Consider the following 14,068-nt stretch of genomic DNA (forward strand, 5'->3'; position numbering starts at 1 on the left):
GATATGGAGAATGTGCTGGCCAGCGCAGCAGTCGAACATTTCTGTATCCAGAAAGGCCCGTACAGGACCTGCAACATGCGGTCGTGCGTTATCCTGCTGAAATGTAGGGTTTCGCAGGGATCGAATGAAGGGTAGAGCCACGGGTCGTAACGCATCTGAAATGTGACGTCCACTGTTCAAAGTGCCGTCAACGCGAACAGAGGTGACCGAGACGTGTAACCAATGGCACACCATACCATCACGCTGGGTGATGCGCCAGTATGGCGATGACGAATACACGCTTCCAATGTGCGTTCGCCGCGAGTCGGCAAACACGGATGCGACCATCATGATGCTGTAAACAGAACCTAGATTCATCCGAAAAACGACGTTTTGCCATTCGTGCACCCAGGTTCGTCGTTGAGTACATCATCGCAGGCGCTCCGGTCTGTGGTGCAGCGCAAGGGTATCCGCAGCCATGACCTCCGAGCTGATAGTCGATGCTGCTGCAAACGTCGTCGAACTGTTCGTGCAGATGGTTGTTGTCTTGCGAACGTCCCCATATGTTGAGTCAGGGATCGAGAAGGGGCTGCACGATTCGTTACAGCCATGCGGATAAGATGCCTGTCATCTCGACTGCTAGTGATACGAGGCCGTTGGGATCCAGCACGGCGTTCCGTATTACCCTCCTGAACCCACCGATTCCGTATTCTGCTAACAGTCACTGGATCTCGACCAACGCGAGCAGCAATGTAGCGATACGATAAACCGCAATCGCGATAGGCTACAATCCGACCTTTACCAAAGTCGGTAACGTGATGGTAAGCGTTTCTCCTCCTTACACGGGGCATCACAATAACGTTTCACCAGGCAACGCCGGTCAACTACTGTTTGTGTATGAGAAATCGGTTGGAAACCTTCCTCATGTCAGCACGTTGTAGGTGTCGCCACCGGCGCCAGCCTTGTGTGAATGAATGCTCTGAAAAGCTAATCATTTGCATATCACGGCATCTTCTCCCTGTCGGTTTAATTTCGCGTCTGTAGCACGTCATCTTCGTGTTGTAGCAAATTTAACGGCCAGTAGTGTAGCTGCAGATGGTCTCCAAGTAGCCGAACAGAACCATTTCCAGTGTATGATGGGTTCAGTTGGACCAGAGGACCCAGTCCATTCCATGCAAACAAAGCCCACACCATTATCAAGTCATCACCAGCTTGCACAGTGCCTTGTTGACAACTTCGGTCCAAGGCTTTGTGGGATCTGCGCCTCACTTGAACCCTACCACTAGCTCTTACCAACTGAAATCAGGACTGACCTGAACGGGCCACCAATGTCCAATAATCTAGGGTCTAACTTATATGATGTTAAGCTCAGGACAGGCACTTCAGGAGGTGTGGTGCTGTTTGCAAAGGCATTTGCGTCGGTCGTCTGCTGCCAAGGCTCATTAACGGCAGATTTTGCCGCACTGTCTGATACACCCCACGTTGATTTCTGCGATCATTTCACCCGTCTGTTTGCACTGACGACTGTACGCAAACGCCGCTGCTCTCGGTCGTTAAGTGAAGGCTCTCGGCCTCAACGTCATCCGCGGTGAGAGGTAACGATTTAAATTTAGTCTCGGCACACTCTTCATACTGGGGATCTCACAATAATTTGAGCTGTGTTGCAGCTCGCGTTGGTAGGTTGGCATTGTGTAATAGGGATAGTGACGTCTCGTATTCTTCTTGTGTTTACCGGCGCCACTACGGTCTGTGAGTGATAGCAGCAGTGGTTATCGATATCTAGTACCGTGGTACTATCTTCCGAAAGGCGTAAAGTGTTTTCCGCGTTTGATTGTGTTGGCAGTTCCGTTGGGACGGAGCAGCAGTGGAGGTCTGGCAGCGCGAGGTCATGCGGGGACCGCTGGCGACACGCAGGTACTGCTGGATCGAGGGGCTGTACAGGGTGTTTCAAAAATGACCGGTATATTTGAAACGGCAATACAAACTAAAAGAGCAGCGATAGAAATACACCGTTTGTTGCAATATGCTTGGGACAACAGTACATTTTCAGGCGGACAAACTTTCGAAATTACAGTAGTTACAATTTTCAACAACAGATGGCGCTGCAAGTGATGTGAAAGATATAGAAGACAACGCAGTCTGTGGGTGCGCCTTTCTGTACGTCGTCTTTCTGCTGTAAGCGTGTGCTGTTCACAACGTGCAAGTGTGCTGTAGACAACATGGTTTATTCCTTAGAACAGAGGATTTTTCTGGTGTTGGAATTCCACCGCCTACAACAGTGTTGTTGCAACAAGACGAAGTTTTCAACGGAGGTTTAATGTAACTAAAGGACCGAAAAGCGATACAATAAAGGATCTGTTTGAAAAATTTCAACGGACTGGGAACGTGACAGATGAACGTGCTGGAAAGGTAGGGCGACCGCGTACGGCGACCACAGAGGGCAACGCGCAGCTAGTGCAGCAGGTGATCCAACAGCGGCCGCGGGTTTCCGTTCGCCGTGTTGCAGCTGCGGTCCAAATGACGCCAACGTCCACGTATCGTCTCATGCGCCAGAGTTTACACCTCTATCCGTACAAAATTCAAACGCGACAACCCCTCAGCGCCGCTACCATTGCTGCACGAGAGACATTCGCTAACGATATAGTGCACAGGATTGATGACGGCGATATGCATGTGGGCAGCATTTGGTTTACTGACGAAGCTTATTTTTACCTGGACGGCTTCGTCAATAAACAGAACTGGCGCATATGGGGAACCGAAAAGCCCCATGTTGCAGTCCCATCGTCCCTGCATCCTCAAAAAGTACTGGTCTGGGCCGCCATTTCTTCCAAAGGAATCATTGGCCCGTTTTTCAGATCCTAAACGATTACTGCATCACGCTATCTGGACATTCTTCGTGAATTTGTGGCGGTACAAACTGCCTTAGACGACACTGCGAACACCTCGTGGTTTATGCAAGATGGTGCCCGGCCACTTCGCACGGCCGACGTCTTTAATTTCCTGAATGAATATTTCGATGATCGTGTGATTGCTTTGGGCTATCCGAAACATACAGTAGGCGGCGTGGATTGGCCTCCCTATTCGCCAGACATGAACCCCTGTGACTTCTTTCTGTGGGGACACTTGAAAGACCAGGTGTACCGCCAGTATCCAGAAACAATTGAACAGCTGAAGCAGTACATCTCATCTGCATGTGAAGCCATTCCGCCAGACACGTTGTCAAAGGTTTCGCGTAATTTCATTCAGAGACTACGCCATATTATTGCTACGCATGGTGGATATGTGGAAAATATCGTACTATAGAGTTTCCCAGACCGCAGCGCCATCTGTTGTTGAAAATTGTAACTACTGTAATTTCGAAAGTTTGTCTGCCTGAAAATGTACTGTTGTCCCAAGCATATTGCAACAAACGGTGTATTTCTATCGCTGCTCGTTTAGTTTTTATTGCCGTTTCAAATATACCGGTCATTTTCGAAACACCCTGTAGTTGGGAGGGCGACACCCTCGTTCTCCATCGAACCCAGGACGTTTGAGTTGAGTGAACATTAACCCAGTAGTGAAACCTCCACTATTTTGAGATCTCGCCATTTGTTCGTCGCACGTTGCTGCTCGCAGGGTCGCTGAGATAAAGAGCAATGAGTGGACTGTTTTGAGTAGGCGAAATTAATTAGCCGTTCTCCACCTTAGTTATTAATCATTGAATTCCTGGTGTTTATGGATGAAATTCAACCAGTGGTATTTTTTTGCCTAGTGGCCGCAAACGCCCCAGTTACCTGCCATGGAGGTTAGCGTATTTTCGCGGCAGTGTACCTTTCCTCGCCTTGCCGCTGCTGTGCGGTAAGGCGTGTAGTTCGACAGCCTCCTTGACTGTGGTTTGGATATTTGTTTCTTTTGGACTACTTTGGTCGTAGTGGGTCCTTCTTCTGGATGTTCAAACACCAGATTCAGAAGACGCAGTGCTGTCTGCCGATTCCGCCTTGCCTCAGTTATTCCATCATTGTTGGTTGTCAGCTGTTAGGTAGATCTCGTAAGAGTGTTGGCGACATTTAAACTGTCACTAGTTTGAGTTGCCATCCGGTTAAGTGAATACAACTCTGGAGTGCCTGTCTCATCGTTTACGAAATTGGGCGACTTTCCCAGGTCGATGCTTGGAGCATTGTCTGGGGCCCACTTCTCTCTTGATTTGATCAGATTGAGATGATTGTAAGTAAGGACTTCAGCCAATTTATTTTAAGAATTTTTAATTAGATATTGTCTCTTAATAGGATTGTCCTTTTTTATAATATTTTAGTAAGAATTTACTATCTAGGCCTTCAGCCATCAAATTGTTTTAAGTAATTATTATTGGGCCTTCAGACAACAAGTAATTTGAATTCTGGTCAATAAGGCCTTGAGCTCTGAATGCAATTTGTCTAAAGAAATTTTAATTAGATATTGTCTTAACAGAGAAATTTAATAGTTGTTCCTTATTTGACACCTTATATGCAACTGGTTCCAAATAAAAGCAACCAACGGTAACTGAGTAAGGCCCCATCCACCACAAAATTTGCCTTTTCCCTAAGTAACCACATCTCGGAATTCGGTAACGATTTCCGAAGTGGAATGTCCTATGCGTCTAGCTCCAACTACCAGTCCGCTTCAGTATGTGTTAATTCACGCCGTGCGGCCATATCAAGTCGGAAACCTTTCCACATGAATCACCCGAGTACAAATGACATCTCCGCCAGTGCCCTGTTCTTTTTATAACTTGTGTACGCGATATTACCGCCATCTGTATATGTGCATATCTACGTCTCATGACTTTTGTCAACTCAGTGTGTATTCCGTCCTCAGTAGCATCTCATAGAATCTAGTTCTCCTTTAACTTCTGTTTGCCACCTCCCAACACGGGTAGTCTTTGCAGACAATGATTTGCTGACACATACAAGATGAAACTGGCTGCTTAGAAGTGAATGTGACAGACTATGAGGTACCTCGTCATAAGTGAAGCGGTCACTGCAAGCAGGGGATGAGTCAAGGACTGTAACGTTTGAAGCAATGAAAGTGAACGTGTTTGCTTTTCCAGTAATTAATTAATGGTCATAGGGTTTTCCTCAGAATAAGTTTAGTACTCAGGAAGCTTAACTATATACACTCCTGGAAATTGAAATAAGAACACCGTGAATTCATTGTCCCAGGAAGGGGAAACTTTATTGACACATTCCTGGGGTCAGATACATCACATGATCACACTGACAGAACCACAGGCACATAGACACAGGCAACAGAGCATGCACAATGTCGGCACTAGTACAGTGTATATCCACCTTTCGCAGCAATGCAGGCTGCTATTCTCCCATGGAGACGATCGTAGAGATGCTGGATGTAGTCCTGTGGAACGGCTTGCCGTGCCATTTCCACCTGGCGCCTCAGTTGGACCAGCGTTCGTGCTGGACGTGCAGACCGCGTGAGACGACGCTTCATCCAGTCCCAAACATGCTCAAAGGGGGACAGATCCGGAGATCTTGCTGGCCAGGGTAGTTGACGTACACCTTCTAGAGCACGTTGGGTGGCACGGGATACATGCGGACGTGCATTGTCCTGTTGGAACAGCAAGTTCCCTTGCCGGTCTAGGAATGGTAGAACGATGGGTTCGATGACGGTTTTGATGTACCGTGCACTATTCAGTGTCCCCTCGACGATCACCAGTGGTGTACGGCCAGTGTAGGAGATCGCTCCCCACACCATGATGCCGGGTGTTGGCCCTGTGTGCCTCGGTCGTATGCAGTCCCGATTGTGGCGCTCACCTGCACGGCGCCAAACGCGCATACGACCATCATTGGCACCAAGGCAGAAGCGACTCTCATCGCTGAAGACGACACGTCTCCATTCGTCCCTCCATTCACGCCTGTAGCGACACCACTGGAGGCGGGCTGCACGATGTTGGGGCGTGAGCGGAAGACGGCCTAACGGTGTGCGGGACCGTAGCCCAGCTTCTTGCAGACCGTTGCGAATGGTCCTCGCCGATACCCCAGGAGCAACAGTGTCCCTAATTTGCTGGGAAGTGGCGGTGCGGTCCCCTACGGCACTGCGTAGGATCCTACGGTCTTGGCGTGCATCCGTGCGTCGCTGCGGTCCGGTCCCAGGTCGACGGGCACGTGCACCTTCCGCCGACCACTGGCGACAACATCGATGTACTGTGGAGACCTCACGCCCCACGTGTTGAGCAATTCGGCGGTACGTCCACCCGGCCTCCCGCATGCCCACTATACGCCCTCGCTCAAAGTCCGTCAACTGCACATACGGTTCACGTCCACGCTGTCGCGGCATGCTACCAGTGTTAAAGACTGCGATGGAGCTCCGTATGCCACGGCAAACTGGCCGACACTGACGGCGGCGGTGCACAAATGCTGCGCAGCTAGCGCCATTCGACGGCCAACACCGCGGTTCCTGGTGTGTCCGCTGTGCCGTGCGTGTGATCATTGCTTGTACAGCCCTCTCGCAGTGTCCGGAGCAAGTATGATGGGTCTGACACACCGGTGTCAATGTGTTCTTTTTTCCATTTCCAGGAGTGTATGTTCCCAGAATATTCTTTAATCTACTCTTGACTTAACCTGTTTCTGCAGTGAAGTGTCTGATATGCAACACGAATGTTTTGAGAGACACGTCTCTTCAGCAGGTAATCCTATTATTGAAAAAGAATAAATTACAACAAAAGAAAGAAAACATGTAGCACGCCTTGAATTACGCACAGTTTTCCAGTTTATAACCCTTTTTTCACCTGAAAAAGAATATCTTAGGCAGAGCATACGAAATATTACCTATGTTGTTGTTTTTCAGCAAAAAAATTATACAATAAATGAAGTAATTATGTTAACCAATTAACAGTAAAGTCTAGCTTAACCAAAAGTACTGTGAGATGAAATAGCTTAACATCAAAGAAACACGACATATTATTAGTTTCGAGTAACCTTTACTGTAGGTTAATAAAGAGCTATTTCAGTTTACAGTAAATATTTGAGAGTGGACCTCGAAAGCTAAAAGGTAACTGGATAAATGCCGTGTCATCTTCTCAAACTTAACCAGCACATTCCTTGTCACAAGATGGCGAGTTCAGAATATTTCCACAGAAGGAACTGTATTCTATTGAAATTCACTGTTTCACTTCCTTAATGTCCTGCACTATTTTTCGCATTACGTATTGTACGGTTTTTGTGTAGGCAGTGTTCCGCATAAAATGCCACGGTTTCGCAAAGAAAGAGTAACTTCACTGACGACGTAAAAACTAGCGCACGTAACTCCAGGTTGATCGTCTAAGTAAATACCCTAATCATTTTGTTTCAATTGTGAGTTCTAGGTGAAACATTATATATAAAGTAAACAAAACCCTTTCTTAGCCTTGTTTAAAAACCTTCGTTTAGTTAATACAACAAATCTGGAGAAAAATTACTTTCTCTTTAATTTTTATCCCAAGTGTGGCTATTAAGCAGCAAATTCCGTTGTAAAGTTATGGCCACTAGTCTAAAGTTCAGAACATCATTAGAAGTGACAGCATTTTCAGAAAATTTATTCTTCACAGCAGCCAGGTTGATTAAAGCATTATACAGTGTTTCCCACTCAGACCTCCCTGATTTCAAGGACCCAGGAGAGCAAAACTCCAGTAGATACGACAGTGAAAAATGCACCACATTGTACAGCATCTCAAAGAATTTATATTACCGCGTCAGAAGTGCCAAGTATCGTCGTCAGAGTGCAGCATGATCGCATGAAGTGAAAATGTCGAATCCACAGCAGCGCGCCCAAGCAGTGGTGTTGTTTGCAGAAGCAAAATCGCCGGTTACTGTGCAAAGAAATTATCGTCGTGTGTATGAATTTGATACACATGATGTGAAAACAATTAACGAATGGTATAGGAAGTTTCTGGCAACACGGAAGTGTTCTGAAACATTCTGGCAGTGCACGTTACGGAGTTTCAGAAGAGATAGCAGAGGACGTTTCTCAGTAGACCATGTAAGTCAATTTGTAAAGCATCTAGGCAAATTGATGAACCTCGATCAACATTCCATTGTGTGGTTCACCAGCTTCTTCGTATGTGTGCTTACAAAGTTCAAATTATGCAACATCTGATGCCGAACCACAAACCACACCGACAATTATTTGCTGTGGATATGCTGCAGTGTATTGATATGGAAGCCAGCTTCTTGGAGAGATGTTTATTCTCAGATGAGGCTACCTTTCATCTATCAGGAAAGGTTAATAGGCATAATGTTTGGATTTGGGGTTCCTAAAATCAACACGTTGTCAAAAAACATGGTCGTGATAGCCCTAAACTATACGTCTCGTGCGGGCTACTGCATGACAGCATTGTTGGACCGTTCTTCTTTGCGGAACAAACAGTGAATGGATCAGTGTATCTGGATATGGTGGAGCAGTCTGTGTACCTTCAAATACAAGAGTTGCAACACATCATCATTTTTGAACAAGATGGAGCTCTGCCACATTGGTCAACGGCTGTTCGCAAGTTCCCGGATAGGAAATCTCCCATTCGTTGGATTGGACGCGGACGACTCATTGCCTGGCCTCCATGTTCAACCGACATTACGCCGCTTGATTTCTTCATGTGGGGATTCGTGAAGGATCGCGTGTATGCGACCAAAGTGGACGATATTCCTACATTACATCGTATCACTAATGCGATTGCAACAACAACAAAGGAAACGTTACAAAGAACTTGTCAAGAAATTGAATATGGAATCGATATTCTTCGTGCTACAAGTGGTTCACATGTAGAGGTTATAGTGATGATAAATAAATTCTTTGAGATTATCTACAATGTGGTGCATTTCTAATTGTCATATCTACTGGGTTTTTTTTTTCCTGGGTCTTTGAATTCCGGGAGATTTGAGTGGGACACCCTGTATTGTTCTACACCGAAGTCACGGTCAGTTAGAGGAAGTGAATGGTCTCGTTGTGGTAAACAGCGAACGTATTTAGTAAACACAGTCGTCGTCGCATTTAGTTTTCTTTTTAAGATGACCTGTTTTACCCTCAGAGATCATCTGATCTACATTCCTTGATGACGGTAGGAATCGTTGGCCTGGACTACATGTGCAGCGCAGACGGACCTCCTCCACACCGGCAATTCCTACTGTCATCAAGGAATGTAGATCTGATGGTGATCTCTGTAGAAGGTAGAAACTGGTCACGTTAAAATAAAAATTAACAACTAAATGCGACCACGACTGTGTTTACCAAATAAGTTACAGAATTAATAGGTCATTGTTTTCCTGGAACACTTTCCAAAAAATTTTAAATAGTGAACGATCTAGCGAAATATTTCCACGTGAGTCAGTGCAAAGTCGAATAACAGTTTGATTTTGATTTTCATCGCCATAGTTCTCTTATTTTAAAAAAAGCATGCGGTTCTTTTGCTGATGATATATTACTCTGTCTGTAACAAAGTAGAAAGTAACATAACTTATTTGGAGAGCGACAGCTAGTACCTTCGTCTTATGAATATAAACGTGCATTATTGCGTTTAAGATGTTGAATACTAAATATGTTCACCCACAGTTGCCTATAATAACAAATTTCTTGCACTATGTGTTTGGCAAAGAAATATTCTGCACAAAATCGAAGCTCGTTCCGAGCACTCCGTCTCGATCTTCACATTTTTCCTGCACTTCCTGCGTTTTAGAATAAAATTTCTTATTTAAACATCTGCGAACCATAATGTCTCCAACCGCTGCTCTCCTGGCAGATTCGCACGAATTTGAACTTATATTTTAATCCCTTGCTCCACACTGTATAAATCGTGTTGTGGTCGGCCAAAGAACAATGAAAAATTTTACCGAAAGTTGTTCGGTAAAAATAAAACTGTACTTCACACCACTTTTGGGTATTTTGTACGAAACATATGCTATGTCACTTTCGCACTGAGACGAGCATGTACAGTTTCCCGCAGTAATGTGTATCTTTAGCTGGGAAAGGCTGAATATGTTCCTGGATCAGATGTACTTTTTCTCCTGGTACCTTCCCCCCACCCCCTCTCCAGTTCTGTCTTTCTGGGATTCTCCCTAATAGAGAAAGTTACACAATCGCGCAGCTTGTTACTTACGGAGACCAGCAAAACCTATTAGAAACTTCTGCCTTTCCTTAAGACTGTACACTCCCTGGACCGATTGATTTTACTTAGTGGAGATAAATTAATCTATGTAAGTATGTTGTTCTCTTTTGTTCGAAAACGGGTTCATTAATATAATTGCCTTCATGCAATCCTTTCTTATATATTTGTTTTTTGCATGCGATAAGATTAAAACATGGAAGTTAATATCGCCTGAAAACTATTTATTGTAATAAAAAGGCGGCTGTAAGCACTCATGAACTGTGTTCAAGATCAGGGTGCAAGCCTTTCTTAAGTTAGTTTGCTAGTTAACTGTATAGTTCTCCAGGTTCGTGTTAAGATACACTCTTTTCAGCCCAGTTGACATGCCAAACAGCTTAGTGTTCTTCGTTATGCTTCACTTTCATTGCGCTTTACCATTAATCAAACACGCTTTTTTCCAGTGAATTGCCTGCCATATCTGTCTTATCCACAATTTTCCCACATTTCACCTCACTGGCCGTCGCCTGCGCTTCTTTCAGTTACTGCAGCACAGGAAGGAGGCAAGAAGCTGACTCAGCCCATTCCTGAAATGACTGGGTTTCCCGCAGTAGTCTGCTCTGCATCTGAAACCAACAGAGTCGTTCCGTTCCCGAAAAGAAACGTGCATATACAAAGAAAGCTGTGGCGCTCTCAACTAATTTTCGCAGTATTTATTTAATTATCCACTTTCTGATGGTCCGAGCATACGGAATAGTTTCCCTGACACGTGAGTGGCTCGAGACTTCTTAAGTAAGAGAACCCAGTACGCTGTCCTCGATGGCTAACGTTCATCAGAGACAAGGATATCGTGAGGAGTGACGCCAGGAAATTTGGTACGTCCACCCTTACTCTCTATTCGCATAAATGATCTCACGAACAGGGTGTGCAGCAGTCTGCGACTGTGAGCTGATGACGGAGTATTATATGGAAAACTATCGTCGTTGGGTGACTGTTTAAGATACAAGATGACTTACACAGAATTTCACTTAGTGCGCCGAATAGCAATTTCCTCTAAATGTACAGGGTGTTTCAAAAATGACCGGTATATTTGAAACGGCAATAAAAACTAAACGAGCAGCGATAGAAATACACCGTTTGTTGCAATATGCTTGGGACAACAGTACATTTTCAGGCGGACAAACTTTCGAAATTACAGTAGTTACTATTTTCAACAACAGATGGCGCTGCAAGTGATGTGAAAGATATAGAAGACAACGCAGTCTGTGGGTGCGCCATTCTGTACGTCGTCTTTCTGCTGTAAGCGTGTGCTGTTCACAACGTGCAAGTGTGCTGTAGACAACATGGTTTATTCCTTAGAACAGAGGATTTTTCTGGTGTTGGAATTCCACCGCCTAGAACACAGTGTTGTTGCAACAAGACGAAGTTTTCAACGGAGGTTTAATGTAACCAAAGGACCGAAAAGCGATACAATAAAGGATCTGTTTGAAAAATTTCAACGGACTGGGAACGTGACGGATGAACGTGCTGGAAAGGTAGGGCGACCGCGTACGGCAACCACAGAGGGCAACGCGCAGCTAGTGCAGCAGGTGATCCAACAGCGGCCTCGGGTTTCCGTTCGCCGTGTTTCAGCTGCGGTCCAAATGGCGCCAACGTCCACGTATCGTCTCATGCGCCAGAGTTTACACCTCTATCCATACAAAATTCAAACGCGGCACCGAGCGAGGTGGCGCAGTGGTTAGCACACTGGACTCGCATTCGGGAGGACGACGGTTCAATCCCGTCTCCGGCGATCCTGATTTAGGTTTTCCGTGATTTTCCTAAATCGTTTCAGGCAAATGCCGGGATGGTTCCTTTGAAAGGGCACGGCCGATTTCCTTCCCAATCCTTCCCTAACCCGAGCTTGCGCTCCGTCTCTGATGACCTCGTTGTCGACGGGACGTTAAACACTAACCACCATCACCACCAAACGCGGCAACCCCTCAGCGCCGCTACCATTGCTGCACGAGAGACATTCGCTAACGATATAGTGCACAGGATTGATGACGGCGATATGCATGTGGGCAGCATTTGGTTTACTGAGGAAGCTTATTTTTACCTGGACGGCTTCGTCAATAAACAGAACTGGAGCATATCGGGAACCGAAAAGCCCCATGTTGCAGTCCCATCGTCCCTGCATCGTCAAAAAGTACCGGTCTGGGCCGCCATTTCTTCCAAAGGAATCATTGGCCCATTTTTCAGATCCGAAACGATTACTGCATCACGCTATCTGGACATTCTTCGTGAATTTGTGGCGGTACAAACTGCCTTAGACGACACTGCGAACACCTCGTGGTTTATGCAAGATGGTGCCCGGCCACATCGCACGGCCGACGTCTTTAATTTCCTGAATGAATATTTCGATGATCGTGTGATTGCTTTGGGCTATCCGAAACATACAGGAGGCGGTGTGGATTGGCCTCCCTATTCGCCAGACATGAACCCCTGTGACTTCTTTCTGTGGGGACACGTGAAAGACCAGGTGTACCGCCAGAATCCAGAAACAATTGAACAGCTGAAGCAGTACATCTCATCTGCATGTGAAGCCATTCCGCCAGACACGTTGTCAAAGGTTTTGGGTAATTTCATTCAGAGACTACGCCATATTATTGCTACGCATGGTGGATATGTGGAAAATATCGTACTATAGAGTTTCCCAGACCGCAGCGCCATCTGTTGTTGAAAATTGTAACTACTGTAATTTCGAAAGTTTGTCTGCCTGAAAATGCACTGTTGTCCCAAGCATATTGCAACAAACGGTGTATTTCTATCGCTGCTCGTTTAGTTTTTATTGCCGTTTCAAATATACCGGTCATTTTTGAAACACCCTGTAGAAAAGCAAATAAGTTGGCTAAAACAGTCTGACAATGTTGGAATACAACGTCAGTCGTGTGCTACTTGTCCATCGAATATCGAGGGTTAACTTTGCGAAGCGATATGAAATGGAACGAGCATGTAATGGTCGACTTCGTTTCATTGGGAGTTTTAGGAAAGTGTAGTTCATCTACAAAGACTGCGCATAGAACACTTGTGGGACCCATTGACAACTGCTCCAGTGTTTGGGATACCCACCAAGTCGTTTTAAGGGAAAGAATCGAAGCAATTCAGGGATGTGCTGCTAGATTTATGGCCAGCACATTCGATCAACACATGAGTGTAACGGTGATGCTCTGTGAACACGAATGGGAATCCCTAGAGGGCAGACGTTTTTTTCGCAAAACGCTGTTCAGAAAATTTATAGTACCGGTATTTGAAGCTGACTGCAGAACGATTCTTCTGACACCAACGTGCATTTCGCGCAAGGGCGACGAAGACAGTCGAAATTAGGGCTCGTATAGGTGAATATAGACAGATGTCTTTTCCTCGCTCCACATGCCAGAGGAACAAGCAACGAAACGACTAATAACGTACGTGATATCCTTCGCCATACACCGTATAATGTCTTGTGGACTATGTACGTAGATGTAGATTCAGTTGGACGCTATATGCATTTTCTGTAACTAGAAGTGTTGCAAAGATTCATAACTTTTAGCGGGTGCTCACTGCCACTACTGAAGGTACACTGAGTGGCACATACGTGGTGCCAAATAGCGGGTTGGTGTCAGGTATCTTGCAAACAGATACACTGTCGTCAAAAGTATCCCGACATCTGCAAAAACATACGTTTCTCATATTAGGTGCATTGTGCTGCCACCTACTGACAGGTACTCCATATTAGCGACCTCAATAGTCATTATACATCGTGAGAGAGCTTAATGGGGTGGTCTGCGGAACTCACGGACTTCGAACGTAGTCAGGTGATTGGGTGTCACTTCTGTCATACGTCTGTGCGCGGGATTTCCACGCACCTAAGCATCCGTAGGTCTACTGTTTCCGGTGTGATAATGAAGTGGAAACGTGAAGGGATACGTACAGCACAAAAACGTACAGGCTGACCTCGTCTATTGACTGTCAGAGATCGCTGACAGT

At 45.7% G+C, this 14,068-nt stretch overlaps 1 protein-coding gene across 1 annotated transcript in view; it reads right to left on the reverse strand.

Annotated features, from left to right (window-relative positions):
- LOC126424701 (protein qua-1) overlaps window positions 1-14,068 on the reverse strand; it is a 197,845-nt gene that overhangs the window by 160,575 nt on the left and 23,202 nt on the right. The window lies entirely within an intron of this gene.

This window comes from Schistocerca serialis, chromosome 10, assembly GCF_023864345.2.
Source record: "Schistocerca serialis cubense isolate TAMUIC-IGC-003099 chromosome 10, iqSchSeri2.2, whole genome shotgun sequence".
In the NCBI taxonomy this organism is placed as follows: domain Eukaryota; kingdom Metazoa; phylum Arthropoda; class Insecta; order Orthoptera; family Acrididae; genus Schistocerca; species Schistocerca serialis.